This window comes from Gorilla gorilla, chromosome 12 (genome assembly GCF_029281585.2).
Source record: "Gorilla gorilla gorilla isolate KB3781 chromosome 12, NHGRI_mGorGor1-v2.1_pri, whole genome shotgun sequence".
NCBI lineage: Eukaryota > Metazoa > Chordata > Mammalia > Primates > Hominidae > Gorilla > Gorilla gorilla.
In genome coordinates, this window is record NC_073236.2 from 76,002,595 (window position 1) to 76,026,177 (window position 23,583).

General features: G+C 38.9%; 1 protein-coding gene and 1 pseudogene across 3 annotated transcripts in view; both read left to right on the plus strand.

The window, feature by feature from the left end:
- The window catches only part of LOC129531475 (heterogeneous nuclear ribonucleoprotein A1-like), an 81,848-nt pseudogene extending 63,293 nt beyond the window's left edge, over window positions 1–18,555 (plus strand).
- LOC109025731 (proline-rich protein 36-like) overlaps window positions 1–23,583 on the plus strand; it is a 195,243-nt gene that overhangs the window by 70,228 nt on the left and 101,432 nt on the right. The window lies entirely within an intron of this gene.

Below are 23,583 nucleotides of genomic sequence, written 5' to 3' on the forward strand. Positions count from 1 at the left end.
GGAATGACTGAAGGAAATAGTGACTCTGAACTTAGAGAAAAACTAACAGAAACTTAAAGAAAAACTAACAGAATTCTGTATCCCTCACACAGAATTAGTTACCCACCAGAAATGTATTCATTTTTTTCCCCATCAACCTTGAAATGTGAATTATAATATACCTACAGTTGTGACCTAACAGTATAATGTAGCCATTTCATGAAAGTTTCATGAAAAATTTTAAAGAACTATTTCATGGAATCAGAAACTCAGAGTAGTTACCAAACTCAGAGTAGTTCTTGCTTGTTGAATTATTCCGTATAGATTCTGTATATAGAGGTCTAATAGACAATTTGTTTAATGAGACCACATAACCTGGTACCAAAACCTCACGAGGCCAATACAAGAAAGAAACACAGGCCAATCTCTTCTATGGTCCAGAATATGGTCCATTTTGGTCAAGGTTCCATATGCCCTTGAAAAAACTAATTATATTTCTAAATCTGTCAAATATTTTAGCTGCTACTTTAACTCCATAAAAACTATACTCCATATAAACTTTACATTATCCTGGTCATGTGATCAATGCAATAGATTCACCCCACATATTTTTATGTTACTGGAATTCCCTACCCACAGAAGTTTCATGGTTCTGAGCTTCTTTTTCTCAGTGAGACAGTTGCATTATTACTATTTCTGTTCTCTGTCTTACATAATGCTGTATGCCCCTGTGTGTTCTTATCCCTCACACAGAATTAGTTACCCACTGGCAATGTATTCATTTTTTTCCCCAACAACCTTGAGCTATGAATAATAAGAAAGCCTGTAGTTGTGGCCCAACAGTACAAAGTAGCCATTTCATGAGAATTTCATGAAGAATTTTCAAAAAGTATTTTATGGAATCAGAAACTCAGAGTAGTTATCAAACTCAGAGTAGTTCTTCCAAGAACTCTTCTGATACTGAAAAGCCTCTGCAACTTTCTTGTCAGTACATTGTAGGGAGCTGGTGAATGTTTAGTGAATGAATCCCACTAATCTCTAGGACCAAAGAGATCTCCCCTCCTAGAAAGCCCATTGTTTCTGAGGACATCATTGACTGTTGAAAGTACCTCCTTGGGCTAAGATAATGTCTGATTCCCTGAAGTTTCTGTCTGTTGGGTTTGCAAGAGTCTAATTCCTCTCCTGTATGATAGCCTTTCAAGTCCATGTCTCCTTGAAAGTTTTTCTCTAAGCTCAGTGTCACTATTTCCTTCAATTATTCCTTGTGTTATTCAATATAGTTCATTTCCTTTGGGAGCATTAAGCAGGCAGAGCTGCCCGCAAGACAGATGCCAGAGCTCAGTGTTCACAACTCTGGCTGTACATTAAAAGCACCTGGGGAATTTCTTAGAAAATACAATGGCTTGTCTTGTCCCCAGAGATTCTGATTGAATTGGCTTGGAGTAACCAATACCCAAGTGATTGAAGACTTGATATTTTTAAGACATCAATTATCCCCAACTTCATCTATAAATTCAATGCAACCCCTATCAAAATTTCAGCAGGTTTTTTAAAAGTTGACAGATTGACTCTAAAACTCATAAAAATGCAGAGGACCTGGAATAGCCAAAACAATTTGGAAAAAAAAAAAAAAAGGAACAAAAATGGCACACTTATACTGTCTGACTTAAAGACTTAAAGATAGTGGCATAAAAATAGTCAAATAGTTCAATGGTATAAAATAGAGACTTCAGAAATAGGCCTACACATGTATGGTCCATTGATTTTTAACAGAAGTACAAAGTCAATTCAGGAAAAAAGCATAGTCGTTTTCAACAAAAGGTACTAGAACAATGGGACATTTATTTGCAAATAAATGAACTTTGGTCCATACCTTCTACCATAAATAAAATCAACTAAAAATTGATCATAGACCTGAATATAAAACCTAAAATATGAAACTTATTTTTTGTTGTTTTTAAATTTGTTGTTGTTGTTATTTTCCTAGGCATCAACCTCAACTTAACTAAAACTGTAAAACTTCTGTAAGGAAAAATTAGGAGAAAATCTTGGTAACCTTGGGCTAAACAAAGCTTCCTTAGATACCATATGAAAGAGATGATCCATTTAAAAATTTTGATAAATTAAGCTTTATCAAAATTGAGACATTTTGCTGATAGAAAGACACCAAAGAGAGTGAAAAGCCACACAGACAGGACAAAATATTTGCATATCACATATCAAATAAAGGACTTCTATCTAGAATACATAAAGAATTCTTGAAACTCAACAATAAGAACACACATACACAAATAAACCTACAGATAAGATATTTGAGCAGACTTTTTGTCAAAGAAGATATTCAGATGGCAAATAAGCACATAAAAAGATGTTCATCATCATTGATCATTACAGAATGCAAATTAAAACCACAATGATATACCTATACCCACTAGAATGTCTAAAATTAAAAAGACTAATCATACTAAGTTTTGGAGAGGTTATGGAACAACAGGAACTCTCATACAATGCTGATGAAAATGTAAAATGTTATCGTTGTTTTGGAAAATGGCTCAGCAGCTTTTTAAAAACTTAAGCCATACATCCACCAAATGACCCATTCAACTCCTAGGTATTTGCCTCAGATAAATGAAAACTTACACCCACACGAAGACTTATACAGGAATATTCACAGCAGCTTTATTTGTAATAGCTCAAAACTAGAAACAACCCAAATGTCCATGTACAATGAATGAATAAGCAAATTAAGTATATATACAATGCACTATTACTCAGTAATAAAAAGGAATAAATTATTGATACAAACAACAACATGGAGGAATCTCAAAGTAATTCTGTTGTATGAAAGAAGCCAGACTTGACAGAAAGTGTACATTATAACTCCATTTGTATGAAATTCTAAGGAACAAAAACTAATCTATAGTGATATAAAACAGATCAGTGGTTGTCTGGGGATGGGGTGAGGGTGGGGCAAGAAGGTGGCATTAAAAAAGGACAAGATGAACTTAGAGTAGTCAGAATCATAGACAGAAAGTAGAATAGTGGTTTCCATGGGCTCGGGATAGAAGGGAATGGGAGTTATTGTTTAATGGCTATGGAGTTTCAGTTTTACAAAATGAAAAGAGTTATGGAGTTATATGGTGGTGATGGTGCATAACTTTATGAATGTATTTAATAACACTGAACTGTATACTTAAAATGGTTAAGATGGTAAATTTTATGTCTATGTGTATTTTGACAAGAAGAGTCTTTTGAGAGTGATGCATATATTCACTATCTTGATTGTGGTGATGTTTTCACAGGTGTATTAATGTGTTAAAATTTTTCATAGTGAGACTTTAAACATATGCATTTTATTATATGCCAGCTATACTTCAGTAAAGCTGTTTTTTTTAAGTAACATACAGAAATCCATAGATTAAGTATATCCATAGAGTAAGATAACTATACATAATCCTATTGTCAAAAAATTAATATTGGCTAGGCATGGTAGTACACGCCTATAGTCCCAGCTAAATGGAAGGCTGAGGTGGAAGTATCGTTTGAACCCAGGAATTCAAGGCTTCAGTAAGCTATGATCATGCCACTGCACTCCAGCCTGGGTGACAGCACAAGATCCTTTCTAAAAAAAAAAAAAAAATTTAATATTTGGGCATATTTACTTCCAGCCTAATTTCTTTATAAATATACTTTAAAAACATATCTTAAATAAAACTTATATGTATGTAATGTATATGTTCAGGGAGGGATGAGACTCACTGGTTTAGCTGCTGGCTTTTCACATCTCTGCAAGCAAAGAATGCTAATCTTTTGGGTTAGCTGGGAACTGCTTTAGCAGAACTGCCTGCTCTGTGCTCTACCTCCACTCATCCATTACAATGATATTTCTTGATTTCCTAAAATGCACCTAGGTGCATGTGCTAGGTGCTAGTGCTCTAAACAAGATGGACAACTTTTGAGGCCCCTGGAGCTATGGATGGTTGGAGGTGCTATCCCTACTCATAGAAGTTCTGCCCAAATATCTGATAGGAAGCCTGGCCCTGATGTGACTGAGAGATGTATGGCTCTTCACGCAGCTCATTCCTGATAAAATGTTTCTGCTAGGTAAAGCACAAGCATGGCTGCATCCTTCCTACAACAGAAGAGTCAGTGTCATGAGGGGTTTCCCATGCAGATGAACAAACACATGTGCCCCCGAACTGAGCCAAAATTGTTAACCACGCAGTAGGCCAACCCTGTCAGCACCACATGCCTTAGCTGTGGTTCCTGGTCTGAGACTTGATCCAGAGTCCAGGATAATTTTGGAGTTTCTGGAAGGGATTGAATCCATGTCTTTGGGACAATGTTGCATAGAAGCCAGAGGCATGTGACCTGGCCACACAAAAGGCCTAGTGCATCTAGCTAGAGGGGTAACCAGACACCTGCCTAATCCATTTACCAAGCCCCTCAAGGCCCCAGTTCAATTCATACCCCACAACCTTACAACAGTGAAGGTCTCTCTGCCCTGCCTGTGGCTGGTTTGCTTGCTGGCAGAACAGTCCACAAGTGCAGGGAAGTAGCCAGCTCCTTCATAAACTGTTCTGCTGCTTTTCTCACTGGCCCCTATGCTTAAGCCCACTGGCCTCAAACTCCAGCTCCTCCCACCTCAAAACATTTACACACACTGTACCTACTGCCCCACCCTCTTGCCTTCCCTACCCTTTATTGTTCAGATATCAGCTGAAATGTCTCCTCAGGAAAGTCTTCCCTGTCTTTCCAGACTGGGTTAGAGTTCTGCCATTAAACACTGCCATTGCCTAGTGAACTATTCCTTTGTAGTCTTTATTGTAGTCAATATTTATGTAGTCCTATTTTAAATATCTACCTTTAGACTGTAAAATTCTTGGAGACAGGGAGTATATCTGTCCTGTTTACCATTGTATCTTCCATGTTTAACAAATGCCCAGCACATAGTGCTTTCCACACATCTTTGTTGAGTGGAAAAGCTACCTTAGCCTAGTTCAGGAGTCCCTCTTAGATAAGCAGCTCTTTCCATTTTCAATTTTTTATTTACCATGTTCCTACTCTACCCCATCCAAACATGACCTCAAAGAGAATCTGGGCTAGGAAAGTAATCTGAATGACAATATAACCCTGGAATCAGAAAGATCACACCCCTTTGGTGACTTAGCCTTTGTTTCCAACCCAAACTCCTCCTTCATGGTCTTGCTTTAAAAATAGATTTTCTCCTCAGGAAGCCTCTCGGTCCATCCCCTAAATAAACGAAAGCCCCTTTACCAGCACAAATTCCTCATCAAGAAAGTCAAGGTTGTAAAGAGGCATTTCCTAAAGGCTGTCAGTGTGTAGTGTTTGTGGCTTTTTTCACATTCCAATCCATTTATATTTAATCTGCTTTTTTAATCACTTACCATATCTACTCTTTGCGTGGTGTTTGACAATTCAAAAATCATTTAAGTCTGAAAACCTTAAATACACTTAAAAACTCAGTTGACATTTTGGTCTTCCGGGATCATTCCAGGTAGCTTTCTCAGAGGCCTATGCAGAGATACACCTGCTGCCCCTCTGGAGGTCAGACCACGCCCATATGTTCAGCATCAGAGGTCACCACGGCATCACTCGAAGGATCACAGGCTAGCCCTTGACTGGTCTTGCAAACCCTATTATTAAAGTTACAATTTTTATACTTTTTGGAGGAAAATACTTTTCCTGTTATTTTTCTATTACAGAGCTGATAGGACTGGTGCTTATTATGTGGAGCCAGAGATTAAATAATTCTCAGGGTGACTGCTTAATGGGTATGAGGTTTTCTTCTGGGGTGATGAAAGTGTTTTGAAACTAGAGAGAAGTGATAGTTGTATAATATTGTGAATGTACTCAAAGTCACTGAATTGCACACTTCAAAATAATTTTATCTTATGTGAATTTTACCTCAATAAAAAGTAATAACAATAACTATCAGGGAACAAGAATTGATAATTATCAATAATTATCAACTGTAGAATTCCTCTCACAAGAAAAGTCCAGGAAAAGTCCAGGAATTTTAGTCAGTCATCACTGAGGTCATAGAATTCCCTAGAGATCTGGCCATCTGTGACCCTCCCCCCAACACCACCACCCTGTACCGTTTGAAGCCAGCTGGATTTAATCTACCACTTAAAGGTTCTATTCTTAAAAACAACTTCTAACAGCAATTTTTTGGCACAAGTAAATAGCCATAATGGAAGAAAATGAAAATAACTCCTGACTATCTCTGAATATATCCTTTTTAGGTATATTTTTCTACATAATTTCACTAATCAAAATACTTTTTTGTGCTACATTTCAGAATATATGAGAAGAATTTTGGTTTCATGAAGTTTTAGTCATGCTGAATTAACAACATGTGTATTTTGGATGCATTTCATGAGTTATGTTATTCTTACTGCAAATGAATTCATTTATTCCATCAACAATTTTTTTTTTTTTTTTTTTTTTTTTTTGAGACAAAGTCTTGTTCTGTTGCCCAGGCTGGAATGCAGTGCCGCAATCTCGGCTCACTGCAACCTCTGCCTTTCAGGTTCAGGTGATTCTCTGCCTCAGCCTCCTGAGTAGCTGGGATTACAGGTGTGCCACCACGCCCAGCTAATTTTTTGTATTTTTAGTAGAGATGGGGTTTCACTATATCGGCCAGGCTGGTCTCAAACTCCTGGCCTCAAGTGATCCACCCTCCTCAGCCTCCCAAAGTGCTGGGATCACAGGCATGAGCCACCGTGCCCAGACCATCAAGAAATACCTTTTTGTACTTTCTGTGTGTCAGTCAGGGTATTAGGTGCTAGGAATCAATAAGGCATACCCCCTAACTCAAATAAGTATGGTCTTGATAATCACATTAAATATATAGATGATCATGTTTCAAATATAGAGAGAGCTGCATCAGAAGATGAAAGTGAGCTTCAAGATATCAAGACTCTGTTTGTCATGGTCACTGTTGTATCCCAACGTATATAACAGGTCTGGTATACTGGAGAAACTCAGCAAATTTTTTTTATAAATGGATGAAGCTTTCCACAATTATATACCACCTTCATTGTTTTACTTAGTTCTTATTGCTATGGTTTGAATAGCCCCTCCAAAATTCATGTTGAAACTTAATCCGCAATGTGGCAGTATTGAGGGGTGGGGTGGAGCCCTTAAGAAGTGATTGGATCATGAAGGTTCTGCCCTCAGGAGTGGTTTAATTTATTCATGGATTAATGTGTTATCATGAAAGGAGAACCAGTGGCTTTATAAGAAGACAAAAAGATCTGAGCTAGCATGTTAGTACACTCAGCTTCCTCACCAGGTGATAACCTCCTTCGGGACCCTTCAGAGAGTTCCCACTAGCAGCAAGACTCTCACTGGATATGGCCTTTCAACCTGGGATTTCTCAGCCTCTAGAATTGTAAGAAATTAATATATTCTTATAAATTACCCAGTTTCAGGTATTCTGTTATAGGCAACAGGAAATGGGACTAAAGACCATACATTGTCCTGCATTGACTCAAACCAAAAATGCCCAGTTTATTGGCATAATCTGAAAGGGGTAATGAGTGCATTTTTTCTTACCCTCCTCAGTGTACAAATGTTATTTCGTGTTAGATTTTCAGATTGTCTGATTTTAATTCATTTAGCTTGCTCACATAATGATCAAAGGGCCACAGAAAAACCCTTATAGAAAAAGGCATCCATCCTCCTCTGCAGCCTTGTTGGTCCCCTCAGTCACCAACTCTTCTCTTTTCCCCAGTGATTCAGACTCCCACATTTACCTCTTCTCCTGCCCGACCACTTGGACTTAGTGGTTTGGTTTGGGGCTATTTGCACTGATTTGGGCCATAATGCCCCCACTCAAGGCAACTTTTAGTATCTCAATCCTGTCCTGAACCTTGGCCAGAAAGAGATGGCAATCTTGCAATGGTCTTGAAGAACCACGCTAAGACTTTTACTAATATCTCTATTTATCTGATGCACGTATTTTTTTAAATGTAAGTATTATTGTCCAGGAATTAGTAACTAGACCCCCAGCCCAAAAGAAGATGTGTTAATACCATGTTATAAGGCAGCCACCAGTAATGGGGACAACATATCTGTGATGGTTAATACTGAATGTCAACTTGACTGGATTGAAGGATACAAAGTATTGATCCTGGGTGTGTCTGTGAGGGTGTTGCCAAAGGAGATTAACATTTGAGTCAGTGGGCCGGGAAAGGCAGACCCACCCTTTAGCTGGGTGGGCACAATCTAATCAGCTGCCAGCATAGCTAGAATATAAGCAGGCAGAAAAATGTGAAAAGAGAGACTGCCCTAACCTCCCAGCCTGCATCTTTCTCCCATGCTGGATGCTTCCTGCCCTGGAACATGAGACTCCAAGTTCTTCAGTTTTGGCACTTGGACTGGCTCTCCTTGCTCCTTAGCCTGCAGATGGCCTATTGTGATTGCGTGAGTTAATGCTTAATAAACTCTCATATATATTATATATAATAGTATTAGGATGATGCTAGAAAAAGGAAGAATATCAGGCTTGTGGTTTGCCTTAGTCCATTTTTTGTTGCTATAACAGGATGCCAAAGGCTAGATAATTTATAAAGAAAAGAAATTTATTTCTCATAGTTCTGAAGGCTAAGAAGTCCAACATCAAAATACTGGCATCCGGCAAGGACCTTCTTGCTGTGTCATCCCATGGCAGGAGGCAGAAGGGCAAGAGAGTGTGAGAGAGCAAGAGAGGAAGGGAACCAAATTCATCCTTTTATCAGAACCCACTCTGAGATAACAGCATTAATCCATTTATGAAGGCAGAGCCCTCATTACCTAATCACCTCTTAAAGGTCCCACCTCTCAACATTGTTGCATTTCGGATTAAGTTTGCAACACTTGAACTTTGGAGAGGGGGACACATTCAAGCCATAACATGGTTCATCCTCCCTTGAGGGAGAAGAGGGAGCCTTCACCTCCCACCCCAAGCCAAGTGGGCAGGGGAGGAGCAGGAGAGCCTAGTAGTAAACCCAGTAATAGCAGAGTATTGGATGTACCACTGAGTGGATGGGTGATGGCTGTGGATGAGGTGGGGTGGCATCATCTGCATTGGAGATTCCTGTGGTGGGCAGGCCTTGACTCTGAAGAACTCATACATGTACCCCACAAGGAAAGCAGAATTTAGGGACTGTCACACAGAGGGCATCCTTAGAACCACAGTGTTAGTCAGAGAGAAGTGACAACCCACCAAGTTGGAAAAGATTCTTGTCCTAGACCTTCGCCCTTTTCCTACCTAATGCTGGAGACTTCAGCTTTGGAAAAGGTAAGAAGGAAAGATGTTGCAGAAACAGATTCTCTAATAATCAGGGTCCCAGGTCAGTTCTACCCTAGGAGGAGGGGAAATGAGATTTAAGTTGAGGATGAGATTAAAGTCTTTAAATATACCAAGTTTTAATAGCCAAAATGAGTAGTTATGGAATCTGAAAGTTAGGAATCTAGTTTGCCTATAAGTTCTAGAAGTTGTTAGGGGCAGGAAGGGAGATATTCCTCAGATTTCATGTTGAAAGGAAGAATTGGAGAAAAAGAAATCCTTTGCGTGTGTAAACACTCTGTGTTATAGATGCAATCAAGCCCTCCTGGAACAGAGTTGTAACACTGATATGTAACAGTGGATATCAACATCAACTCTGGCTGTCGTATTAAACTCTCAGGCAAGGCTTCCTTCATGGATGCAGTCTCATAAGGCCTCATGCTCAGAAGGGGGCTTTATGCTTGGGGTTTAATGTTCTGTTGTCACCATCTTAAAGTTCTTAATACTTTATCTTCAAATTTGTGTTTGGTAAGTGAAGTCTGATAAGACAATGGAGCACGTACTTGGGGCTTGGAGCCCAGGCTCATTCACAGTCCTGCCTCCCACCACCTTCCCAAACAGCTTCTTCACTGCCCACTCCCCTATTCCCTGAAGCCTAGAGACTCATCCAGCCTCCCTCTTACTGCCCGTACCCAGTGACAGCTATCACCCATCGCCCCCTGGGTGTAGGCTTGTGGAGGGTTGGGACCAGTTGGGCATGGGCAGTGCCATCTTCATCCTGTACTGATAGTGCCACAGTATATTAGGCAAGAACTTGGCTGAATGAGCCTCTAGCCTAACCCTCATCCAGGTATCTGGTGTATCTGGAGGTTCTCCTGTTCATTGTGGATTGTGGCAGCAGGCCGGTGAGAAGGAGAAATGCTTGACTTAAATTTCTCACCCTGACTGTGGGCAAAGCATTGGTTTAGTGGTTGGCGGGAGGAGAAACCCAGTAGTTGGTGTGTCGTGTTGGGGCAGGGGCCCCTGGCTGCTTGAAATCTCCATTCACACCAAGCCTGCGTGAACATAACATTAAATGGCAAATTTAAAATACCATGACAGGTTGAGAGAGAGAAAGTGGAAGAAAGGAAAAAGATTTATATATTAGTTCCTGTAACAATACATGTTTCCTGCTTCCTGGACAAAAAGCCTCACATTTTCGTTTTGTACCAAGCCCTGCAATTGTGTAGCTGGTCCTGTGCTCAAGTCCCCTTTCCCAGGGAAGGATTAATTTCCTAATATGGAGTGTCCTTTACGTGACTCCCAGTGCCTGAAGCTGTGACAAGGCTTTCCATGCCAGCTTACTGCCTCCATACAGAGGCAGATACAGGTTGCATGGACCTGAAGCTCATATAATTTAGGGGGCAGTCCTTTAAAAAACTACAAATACAAGATTGCTAGGACCCCTCACAGGACCTTAGAAAGGGCCTGTGCAAGTGAGGGGTCCTAAAGCTTATGCCTTATGAGCTTCATGGTAACTCCACCCCTGCCTTCCCAGCATGCCTTCTATTCACTCCTGGGTCCACTTTAAGAATCTGGAGCTTTTTTTTTTGGCCGTGCATGGTGCCTCACGACTGTAATCCCAGCACTTTGGGAGGCCAAAGCGGGTGGATCACCTGAGGTCAGGAGTTTGAGACCAGCCTGGCCAACATGGTGAAACCCCGTCTCTATTAAAAAAAATACAGAAAATTAGCCCAGCATGGTGGTGCACACCTGTAATCCCAACTACTCGGGAGGCTGAGGCAGGAGAATCGCTTGAACTCGGGAGTCTGAGGTTGCAGTGAGCCGAGACTGGGCCACTGCACTCCAGCCTAGGCAACAGAGTGAGACTCTGTCTCAAAAAATAAAAATAAAAAAAAAAGAATCTGGAGCTTTTTTTAAAGATTCCAGAACTGGGCTGTACGCAGTGGCTCATGCCTGTAATCCCAGCACTTTGGGAGGCCAAGGCAGGCAGATCACTTGAGCCCAGGAGTTTGAGACTAGCCTGGGCAACACGGTGAAACCCTATCTCAACAAAAAGATACAAAAATTAGCCAGCCGTGGTGGCATGTGCCTGTAGTCCCAGCTACTTGGGAGGCTGAAGTGGGAGGATCACTTGAGCCCAGGAGGTCAAGGCTGCAGTAAGCCAAGATCGTGCCACTGCACTTCAGCCTGAGTGACAGAGCCAGATGCTGTCCCAAAAAGCAAAAACAAAACAAAACAAAAAGATTCCAGAACCTCTCCTGGTTACCCTGAAACCCACAAATTAAAAGCTAAGCAGTCATTTTTTTTTTGGTAAACTTTCACTGAGGCCCTCATAATTTCAGTGTTTTTCTCTCCTGTCTTTCACTCTTCTTTGCTGCCACAGAGTACTTATTTGTGGCCTCCTCGAAGCACCTCTTCTGCTGAACCAACCCTAGACTTCTTTATGAGAACTCTTTCCAATTCAGTGGTGCTGGGTTGCTGAGGTGAGATGGTTGACTTTATTAAATTTTTGGCCAACAATTTTACCTAGTACTGGGAAATACAATTTATTAGGTTGGTTATAAAAAAAAACAAAAAACCAACAACACTTTATCTCAGGTTGATTGACATTGATCCTACTTGTCTTTGTGAAGGAAATAATTTCAATGAATTAATAAAATGTGTGCTTGTGTTAATAAAAGTCTACTGCCTTTTACTGTAGTAACAAACAACTTTCATATCACAGAGGCTTGATCACAATAAATATTTATTTCTTGCTCACTCTACATTCAGAACTCAGGTTAGCAAGGAGGTCTCTGTTCAACTTAGTGACTCAAGGACCCGGGCTGAAAGAGGTTCCATCTATACATGTGTTTCTGTGATCGCTATGGTAGGAGAGAAGAGAAACATGTGAATAAATGAATTTTGCCTGAAAGTGACACATATCATTTCCACTCACATTTCACTGGCCAGAGTAAATTACCTGTCTGTGTCTAACTTCAAGGGGCAGGAAAGTACAGTCCCATCATATCCCTGGAAGAAGAACTAGAATATTTAGAATAGCTCTAATGGCTACATGCCTTTTGGTCACCAATTGTTTGATTTGCTCTATTTCTGAGATGCAAAATATACCCACCCATTCCCTTAGGGAGAAAGCCCCAAAGTCCTAGGCAAGCATAGCATCAAGGTCATAATCTGTGACATCTGGGTGAGGTATGGTAGTTTCTAATCATGATCTGCTTCTGTAGATCCTACTTACACCTGTGAAATAAAAAAGACAGATTTTCTGCCTCCTCTCACCTGATACATAAGGGCTGATACAGGAACAGGATAATTGTAATATTCTCCTTGGGGAAAATGGAAAACACACAGCAAATACGTGTCTATAGAATTCTGAAATCCTGTTGGGAACAACTTTTGAGGGCCCCCTACCTGTGTTTGAGGAATGTTACCTGATTAATTCTGATTTTGAGATGCTCCTTTTGCTTATTGGTCTCTGTAGCCCCTGGATCTGCCTTCTGAAAGTTTTGTCCTTTTTCATTTTCTTTGACTGAATCTAAAGTGGACATTGGGAAATATGCCTTCTTTCAGGACTGAGCAAATTTCTCATATATAACCAATTTGGACTACGCTTTTCCTCAGGGTGCTAAAATACTCCACATTGTAGTACCCCCAACTCCCACTACACATGTATAACCAACCAGTAAGGTCCCATACCTTCTGCAATTAATTGGTTTATATGTCCCCTGCAAGAGACTTTGATATGAGCACAGTGTAGTGATAAGTGCACTAGAAAATTTCTTGGATATATGATCTTAAGCAGGTTACTTGACTTCTCTGTCTGAATTTTCCCATGTATGAAATTCTATTTTTAGATTAACAGGATTAAAGGACCAATAAACAAAACCTTTATGTGCCATATAATTGTTGGCTAAGTTCTTTTACATTTTTCCCTCTTTTAATCTATACACAGTCTTAAGAGGTTATTAGTATTTATTTTTATATGAGGAAACTGGAACTCAAATAGACTAGATGACTTGCCCATGTAAGAAATGATATGGCTTGCCCATATATTAAATGATATGATAAAGCTAATAAATGATAGAGTCAAGATTCCCAACTTGATATCTTGTGTACCTTCTACTCCCACACAGCTGCTCCTTGTTTTGAGGTAAATGTTACTAAATTCTATTGAAAATATATAATGTATATTTGTTTTTTTATCATGAATCAAGATGTCACAGAGTGATCATAATCATTGACAAGAATTTTGCCATCTGATTTACACATTTCTCCATTACAAAGAACTAATGGACCCTGAAATAAGGCTATTGCTTTCTTAAATTGTTATAATAACAATGCAGGATGCAGCAATTCAAAGGATACAGAATTTTTTATAATGTGCTACTTCTATCATTCCAATCAAATGTAGTCAAGCAAACTTACTTTAAAAAGAATGAATATATACTATCTTCAGTGGAAATGTGGGCAAGACTAGTTCTGAGTTGTTAAATGTTTAGGAAAAATCAATAACATTCTGAATTCCAGTTCACTGATGCAGAATATGACTCAAAGCCAAAACAGAATGTTTGGGACAAATTAGGAAGAAAACTATTTTTCACTTGAGGTTCTTGTTACAACTGAGATTATCTCTTCTTCATTAAGCAAAACTAATTAAAAAATCTTTTGGTTCAATATTTAATATTCTATCTGAGATTTTACTGTTTTAATAGGAAATGCAATGAGAATTACCTGGTCTCTGACCTAAGTCAGTGCATAGGAAACATTTCTGCAGGAGAGATTCTCAAAGAAGGAATAGAATATTTTGCACCTTGGTTACTAATTTTTCAGGCAGCGAGTGTGTAGACAAATTATATTTTCCCTGTTGTATATGTGTCTTGGATTTCACTAATGGACATTAGTATTTTTTGCACTATTTTTAAAAAGTCAGTTACTTAAATTGAAAACATTTGTTAAGGCCATGCATGACTAAGATGTTGGATTTTTAAAAATAATCTATCAGAATTTAAGAGCTTTTGCCTATGAGATTCTATAAACAAGAACAATTTTATGAAATCAGAAAAAAAATTTAAGCATTATGTAGGTTTGGGTACATAAAGAAATTTGCTCACTAACGTCAACTTTTGTTGTTATTTTAGTTATTCTTGTCTTGAAGATTTTTTCTTCCTGTTTCATTTTCCCAATTGTAGCAGAAGCTGCCAGATGTGCATTTAAATACTTCCCTCCTCCTTCCACTGTAATAAAAGGCACATGGCTAACCAACTATACAACATGTCCTTGCGTCTCCTGCTATTAGATGTAGCCATGTGAGTAAGTGTACTCCAATGGAATGCAAATAGGATTTGTCCTTAAAAACCTCCCACACGTGCTCCTCTAAGATGATAGCCCACCTCGGAGATGGCTGTCAGTGATTCTTGGCTCATGGTCCCTGTATAATTCCCTCCTCTACTGAATATAGCAGACCTGTGTAACGAACAAGATAGTGCAGAAATGATGGAATGTGATTTCCAAGTCAAGGCCGTAAAGGACATTTAGGCTTTCATCTTGCTCTCTTAGATTACTTTCCTGAGGGAGGTCAGCTACTATGTCATGAGGACATTCCAACAGCCCTTATAAAGAGGCCTGAGTGTCAGGAAACCAAAGCCAGCTGCCTATAGTCAGGACTAAGGAAGCCATATTGGAAGCAGATACTTCAGCCCTAGTCAAGCCTTCTTATGACTGTACCCACAAAACACATCTGATGGCAAACTCATGAATGACCTTGAGCCAGAACCATTCAGCTAAGCCACTTCCAATTTTCTGACCCAAAATAACAATGAGATAATAAATATTAATTGTTGTTTTAAACTGCTAAGTTTGTTATGCAGCAGCAGATAATTAATACACCCAGTCAGCTGGATGGCAATACTCATGAGAGTCTTGGAAATCATGTCTTGAAGATTGCAGAGCTGCTGTCAGCTCAGGTGCCTGAATGATTGTGTAAAGGAGGGCCCTTTCCTCTAGTTTCTCCAGTCCCCACATCAACCTGGACTGTTGAGAGAGAAATAAACTTTAGAGCCATTACATGTTTGGGGTCTAAAATTTATAACAATATAGCCAGCCCTAACAAATACACCAACTTTGTATTCTATTTCTTCCTTACATCAAGTCTTATTCATCTGTGAGAGTATTATTCCCCTGAACAAGGATTATTATTGGCATAGTTCTTCAAACACTATCAAAAATATTGTATTGGCTACAAGGCATTACATTAAATATTCAAAGCACTTCCCCCACCTGCAAATCCTATTTTATTTGCCTAGGACTCTATGTTTACTATCAGAGTTGTGGTTGATACTGTGGTGCCCTGTCCAGATCCTGTTCACTTGGTTAAAGCTTCTATCCCGAAGGTCCTATGAGTGGTGGCTGGTAATAGCTTACAGCTAGCCCTCTTCTCTAGAGAATTGCCATCAACTGATAGGAGCCAACTTACTAGGGAAGTTATGCTCCCTCCATAGATGACCCACAACAGTGGCCAACTGACATGATGGCATAAAAGTCCAGCCCTTGCCACCAGGGATGACAACTCTGCTGTGTTATTTGTATTTCAGATCCCTCCCTTCTGTGGTTTGGGCCAGGACTAGACTTTACCTAAGACCAGATCCTTGCTTGGCAGCTCTTTTCCCTTCCCTATCATGCTCCTTTCCTTCACTTACAGGTTTTTCCCAAGGAGTCCCTCAATAAACCACATCCACCCAAATCTCTGTCTCAGATTCTGGTTCCAGGGAATTTTATCTAAGGCTACCTACTTCCATAAAACTGAACACAAGAGGTAAGATCCTCTTCTCAGGTACTTACATTACTTATATGGTTTGGATCTGTGTCCCTACCCAAATCTCATGTCGAATTGTAATTTCTAGTGTTGGAGGTGGGGTCTGGTGGGAGGTGATTGGATCATGGAGGTGGTTTCTCATAGCTTAACACCATCCCCCTTGGTGTTATCATAGCGAGAGTGAGATATTGCAAGATATGCTTGTTTAAAAGTGTGTAGCACCTCCCACCTCTCACTCTTCCTCCTGCTATGGCCATGTGAAGTGCTGGTTTCCCCTTTGCCTTCTGCCATAATTGTAAATTTCCTGAGGCCTCCCTAGAAGCTGCTATGCTTCCTGTACAGCCTGTGTAACCATGAGCCAGTTGAACCTCTTTTCTTTATAAATTACCTAGTCTCAGGTATTTCATTTTTTGTTGTTGCTGTTGTTCGAGACGGAGTCTTGCACTGTCACCCAGGCTGGAGTGCAATGGCGCGATCTTGGCTCACTGCAACCTCCGCCTCCTGGGTTCGAGTGATCCTTCCACCTCAGCCTCCTGAGTACCTGGGATTACAGGCACCTACCATCATGCATGGCTAGTTTTGTATTTTTGTAAAGACGGGGTTTCATCATGTTGGCCAGGCTAGTCTTGAACTACTGACCTTGGTGAGCCGCCCGCCTCGGCCTCCTAAAGTGCTGGGATTACAGGCGTGAGCCACTGCGCCCAGCCCCTAGTCTCAGGTATTTCTTCATAGCAGTGCAAGAACGGACTAACACAATACTGATATATTTTATGCATGATAGGAAGAATATATATTCAGTCCAAAACTTTGGAAAAGACTTAAAAACAGAAAAACAATAAAGAATATTAAGAAATCTAAAAGTTGGCCGGGTGTGGGGGCTCATACTTATAATCCTAGCACTTTGGGAGGCCGAGGTGGGTGGATCACTTGAGATCAGGAGTTCGAGACCAGCCTGGCCAACATGGTGAAGCCCCATCTCTACTTAAAAAATACAAAAATTAGCTGGGCTGGTGGTGGGTGCCTGTAATCCCAGCTACTCAAGAGGCTGAGACAGGAGAGTCGCTTGAACCCGGGAAGCGGAGGTTGCAGTGAGCTGAGTTATCAACAAAATTGATAAATCCTAAAATGGATTAAGAATATAACATAAGGATACATTCATTAACTTACTTCTTTCTGCCTGTGGTCGCTACCAAGGAGGAGTTGCTAAAGTCTCTTCCCACCGCCACCGTCATGTCTAAATCAGTCTCCTAAAGAGCCTGAGCAGCTCTTCACTGGAAGGCTGAGCTTTGAAACAACTGATGAGAGGCTGAGGAGCCATTCTGAGCAATGGGGAATGCTCACAAGCTGTGTGGTCATGAGAGATCCCAACACCAAGCGCTCCAGGGGGCTTTGGGTTTGTCACCTATGCCACTGTGGAGGAGGTGGATGCAGCCATGAATGCAAGGCCACACAAGGTGGATGGGAGAGCTGTGGAACCAAAGAGGGCTGTCTCAAGAGAAGGTTCTCAAAGACCAGGTGCCCACCTAACTGTGAAAAAGGTATTTGTTGCTGGCATTAAAGAAGACACTGAAGAACATCACCTGAGAGATTATTTTGAACAGTATGGAAAAATTGAAGTGATTGAAATTATGACTGATTGAGGCAGTGGCAAAAAAAAAAAAGGAGCTTTGTCTTTATAAGCTTTGATGACCATGACTCCGTGGATAAAATTGTCATTCAGAAATACCGTCGTGTGAATGGCCACAACTGTGAAGTTAGGAAAGCCCTGCCAAAACAAGAGGTGGATAGTGCTTCACCCAGCCAAAGAGGTTGAAGTGGTTCTGGAAACTTTGGTGTTGGTTGTGGAGGTTGTTTCAGTGGAAATGACAACTTTGATTGTGGAGGAAACTTCAGTGGTCATGATGGCAACTGTGGTCATGGTGGATATGGTGGCAGTGGGGATGGCTATAATGGATTTGGTGATGGAAGCAATTTTGAAGGTGGTGAAAGCTACAATGCTTTTGGCAATTACAACAATTAGTCTTCAAATTTTTGACCCATGAATGGGAGAACTTTGGAAGCAGAAGCACTGTGGTGTTGGAGGCCAATACTTTGCCAAACCACAAAACCAAGGTGACTATGTCAATTTCAGTAGCAGCAGTAGTTACAGCAATGGGAGAAGATTTTAGTTACTACCAGGAAACAAAGCTTAGCAGGAGAAGAGAGCCAGAGAAGGGACATGGAAGCTACAGATTACAACAGATTTGTGAACTCAACCAAGCACAGTGGTGGCAGGGCCTAGCTTCTATAAAAAAAAGACATGTTTTAGATAAATACTCATGTGTATGGGCAAAAAACTTGAGGACTGTATTTGTGACTAAAGGTGTAACAGGTTATTTTAGTTTTTGTTCTGTAGAAAGTGTACAGCATTCCAACAAAGGGTTTTAATGTAGATTTTTTTTTGCACCCATGCTGTTGATTGCTAAATGTAATATAGTCTGATCATGACGCTGAATAAATGTGTCTTTAAAAAAAGAATAGAACATAAATCACCAGTATCAGAAATAAAAGAGAGGTTATCACTATAAATTCTACAGGCATGAAAAGGATAAGATACCATTACTAAAATTTTATACTAAAAATATGACAACTTAAATAAAATGGATAAGTTCTTTGAAAAATGCAATTTACCAAAGTCAATACAGGTTAAACAAAAACATTAATAGTCCTATATCCATTTTTAAAATTAAATTTATTGTCAAAAAATTCCACAGTGTAAATCTAGATTCAGATGGTTTCACTGAAGAAATAACACTAATCTTACACAAACCCTTATAAAAAACAGAAGGAGGGAACACTTTCCTGCTTGTTCGTGAGGCCACCATAACTCTGATACTAAAACCTAACAAATAAATTACCAGAAAAAAATTTGCCTACCAATATTATCCATGAACATAGACATAAAAATCTTTGAAAACTTAATGCATTGATTGCAGCAATATATATCAGTAATAATATACAGTGACCAAGAAGGGTATGTCACAAAAATGTAAGATTGGTTTAACACCCACAAATTTATCACTATAACCACATTAACAGAATAATGAAGAAAAAAAACATACGATCATTTCCATAGATGCAGAAATAACATTTTTCAAAATCCATCACCCAATTATGAAAACACTTTTAGCTACCTAGGAATAGAAGGGAACTTCCTCAATTTCATAAAAGGTACTTACAAAAACCTAGAGCTAACCTCACACTTAATGATCATACATTGAATGTTTTTCCCCTCAGATCAGTAACCAAGAGTGAAGGCCCACCCTTACAACTTGTACTCAACAGTGTTAATGAAGGTCCTAGCTATTGCAATAAGACAAAAACAGGCAGCAGTGGGGAGAATAAAAACTTGAAGTAAAACTATCTCTGTATTCAGGTTTTTCTTTTTAAGTATATGCTTTCCTATTTATTTTACCAAGGTTGTGCATGAAATAAACCAAAATATTTCAAGAAAACTTGAGTTTAGATAGGCTTGCCTTCTGAATTAGAGTTTTTAATTTCATAGGAATTCTGTTTTAAGTTATTCTAGTTATGCTTATATAACTAAACCTAGGCAAAATTGTGAGGCAAGAGAAATTTATTTTAGTGCCTTCCTATCTTTGGGGGTTTTAAGTATATCTCTCATCCATTCTGATGCCTCCCTGTGTCTCCCAATCATCGATTGCCCAGAGGTAACATACCATTCCAGTCTATTTTTCTTCAATAATATCTCATTCTTCAAAATCACTTCTCTTTTCTTACCTATTTTTATCACAAATATATATATTCTCCCACTGTCTCAGAGTTCTAGTCACGGTTGTCAGAGGAATACATCTCAAAAACTATTTCAAACTAGTAAGTTCACAGTTAATGTGTTGTCCCTCCCAAGGATATTTGCATTGGAAGAGCATATTTATAAACAATAATAGCAAAATTAAGATAACAGCAAGACTATAGGATGGGGATATAAACATTTAATATAGTAATTTCACATAATGTGGAAGAATAGGCACCTAGTTTGTCCTTTTTTAAGAAAACAACAAAAAATTCTAGATTATGTGTTCAAGAAATCTTAAAAGCATCAATGAATTACAGATGCTTCTTATAATGGGGTTACTCCCTGATACACCCATTGAAAGTTGAAAATATTGTAAGTCTAAAATGCATTTAATACACCTAACCTACTAAACATCATGGCTTAGCCTAGCCTACCTTAAACAGGTAGTTGGGTGCTAAAACGCCTACATTAGCCTACAGTTGGGCAAAATCATCTAAGACAAAGCCTATCTTATAATAAAGTGTTGAATATTTTATGTAATTTATTAACTCGTGTACCGAATATGAAAAACAGAATGGTTGTATGGGTACTCAAATGGTTTCTACTGAATGCACATCACCTTTGCACCACTATAAAGCCAAAAAATTGGCCGGGCGCGGTGGCTCACGCCTGTAATCTCAGCACTTTGGGAGGCCGAGGCGGGCAGATCACGAGGTCAGGAGATCGAGACCATCCTGGCTAACACAGTGAAACCCCGTCTCTACTAAAAAATACAAAAAAAAATTAGCCGGGCATGGTGGCGGGCGCCTGTAGTCCCAGCTACGCGGGAGACTGAGGCAGGAGAATGGCGTGAACCCAGGAGGCGGAGCTTGCAGTGAGCCGAGATCGCGCCACTGCACTCCAGCCTGGGCGACAGAGCGAGACTCCGTCTAAAAAAAAAAAAAAAAAAAAAAAGCCAAAAAATTATAAGCAAACCATTGTAAATTGGGGACTGTCTGTACAAGAAAGTAAGGAAGTCTCAGATCAGGGACTAAAAGAGGAAGGGATCTTGGAGAAGTGTAGTATTTTAGCCAGTTTTCTTTCTGAGTGTATTTGTTAACTTGTGTAAATTTGAGCCTTGGTTATCCTGAATCTACAGAGCCCACAGAGCAGGAAACAAAGACAAGGACTTTCAAAAGGTAGCAATTTATTAGCTCATCCCTTACTTTAAAAGAGCTGAAATATCAAAGTTCTAAACAGTCAGTGTAAGCATGACCTGGAAATAAACCCATCCCTTTCTTGTCCCTGAGGTCTAAAAAGAAAATATCCTTGACCTTTAGCAAAGAGTACAGGAGGTAAAAATAGTTGCTGAAAATTTGGAATCACAAGATGGTCCTCACACAGATTTGTAGCGCAAATTCACAGAAACTGTGTGTTACCAAAAACCACAAGTTAAGAATTTAAATTAGAGCACCCCAGACTTGTAGTGCCTTCATATGGCTGGTCAGAAACAAATGCAAATTAATCTATAGTATCCCACCATCATCTCAGTCTTCAAAGACTTCAAAGAAATGAAACTCTAAGTAAAATGAACAACTCACAACAAAAACACAGCAAAATATACGAGTGAACAAAAGCACCATGAGTGATAAACAGCAAAAGCAAGAGCTACAAGGAATATGTCCATATGTATTTCACATACCAGCTATGAAGTTAAAATGTTTACTATGCTTAAAGGAATAAGGGATAAGCTTCAAAGTATATGCCAGTAATAAAATATTACCAAAAACATACCCAGCAATGGGTATAAGATAATATATCAAATTAGGTTTATCCTAATAATTCGGGATTGGTTTATACTAAAAAATTAGTAATGTCGTTCACCATGTTAACAAATTAAAGGAGAAAATTTATATGATCATCTCAATAAATGCAGAAAAGGTGTTTGATAAAATTTAACATTCATTTATAATAAAAACATCTAGTTAACTAGGAATAGAAGGAGCTTCCTCAGTCTAATTTAAAAATAAATAAAACTAAGGAAAATATTATACCTTGTGGTTATTCAAATAATTTTATCTAAGATTAGGAACAAAACAAGGATTCCCATTTCTGTTTAACGTTACACTGTATGTACAAGTCACTGAAGAAAAGCAAGAAAACATAACGAGAATAAGGATTGAAAGAGGGATAATACTATCATTGCTTTCAAATAATACTGTTAATATGTAAAAAAATTCAAAATGAACTACCAATAAATTTTTTAAATGAATGTAAATTTAACAAAAGTTGTCAGATACCAACTCAATATAAAACTCTATTTCATTTCTATATAGCAGCTAGAGTTAGCAAATAACACATACACTCTTTTTCTTTTTCTCTTTCTATTTCCCTCACTCTCTCTCTCTGTGTATATATTCATTCCATCCACATGTATTTTTAATGGAAAATACCTATGTATTAATCTAACAGAATATACAAAACTTTTAAGAAACAATAGAACTAGAAGATTCTATATTATAAAGATATCTGTTGTCCCCAGTTTGATCTACAGAATCAATGCAATCTCAATCAAATCTCTGATAGATTTTGTTTAAAAAGTCAAACATGACCATCATATTCTAAAATGTATATGGAATAACAAAGGACCAAAAATAGCCAAAACACTCTTAAAGAGGACAAATGAGTTTGTCCTACCAGCTTTCAGGACACTAATAAAGCTGTGGTTCTTAAGATAGTATAGTATTAGTGCTGGATAGACAAATAGATCTATGGAACAGAATTAAAGCCCAGAAATAGACACTGACATATATAGATACTAGATATATGATGGAAGTGGTATTGCAGATGACAGGAAAATGATGAGTTTTTCAATAAATGGTACTGGATAAAGATATCCATATGGGAAAAAATTATATTGAGTCTCTACCTCACACTATAAACAAAATAAAATTTTGGGAGAATCAAAGACCTTAAAGTAAGAGGCAAAACCAAAGTGTTTAAAAAGATATATAGGAAAATATCCTCATGGCAACAGAGTACAGAAGGATTTCTTGAACAAAGTACAAAAAGACAAACAGGTGAAAGATTGAAAATTTAAACTAAATTAAAATTAAGATTTTTAGATATGTTTCACATCATCAAAGGACAACATAAAAAGTGCAAAGACAAGTTACAAATTAGTAGAAAATATTTGTAGCATATGTTACTAAGATCTAACATCTATAGTATGCAAGAGCTGCTACAAATCAGTGGGAAAATGACAAAATAGGACCAGACATTTTATCAGGGAAAATTCAGCCCCCGATATTTCAACGTCAGTCCTTTTCTATTTTCCCTAAGTGTCAGCCAGTCTGAGAAATAAAGGGAAAGAGTACAAAAGAGAGAAATTTTAAAGCTGGGTGTCCGGGAGAGACATCACATGTAGGCAGGTTTCGTGATGCCCCCGAGCCATAAAACCCAAGTTTTTATTAGCAATTTTCAAAGGGGAGGGAGTGTACGAATAGGGTGTGGGTCACAGAGATCACATGCCTCAAGGGCAACAAAAGATCACAAGGCAGAACGTCAGGGCGAGATCACAAGTTCAGGGCGAAACTAGAATCACTAATGAACTTCCATGTCCCGCTGTGCACGCATTATCATTGATAAACATCTTAACAGGGTTCAAGAGCAGAGAAATGGTCTGACTAGAATTCGCCAGGCTGGAATTTCCTAATC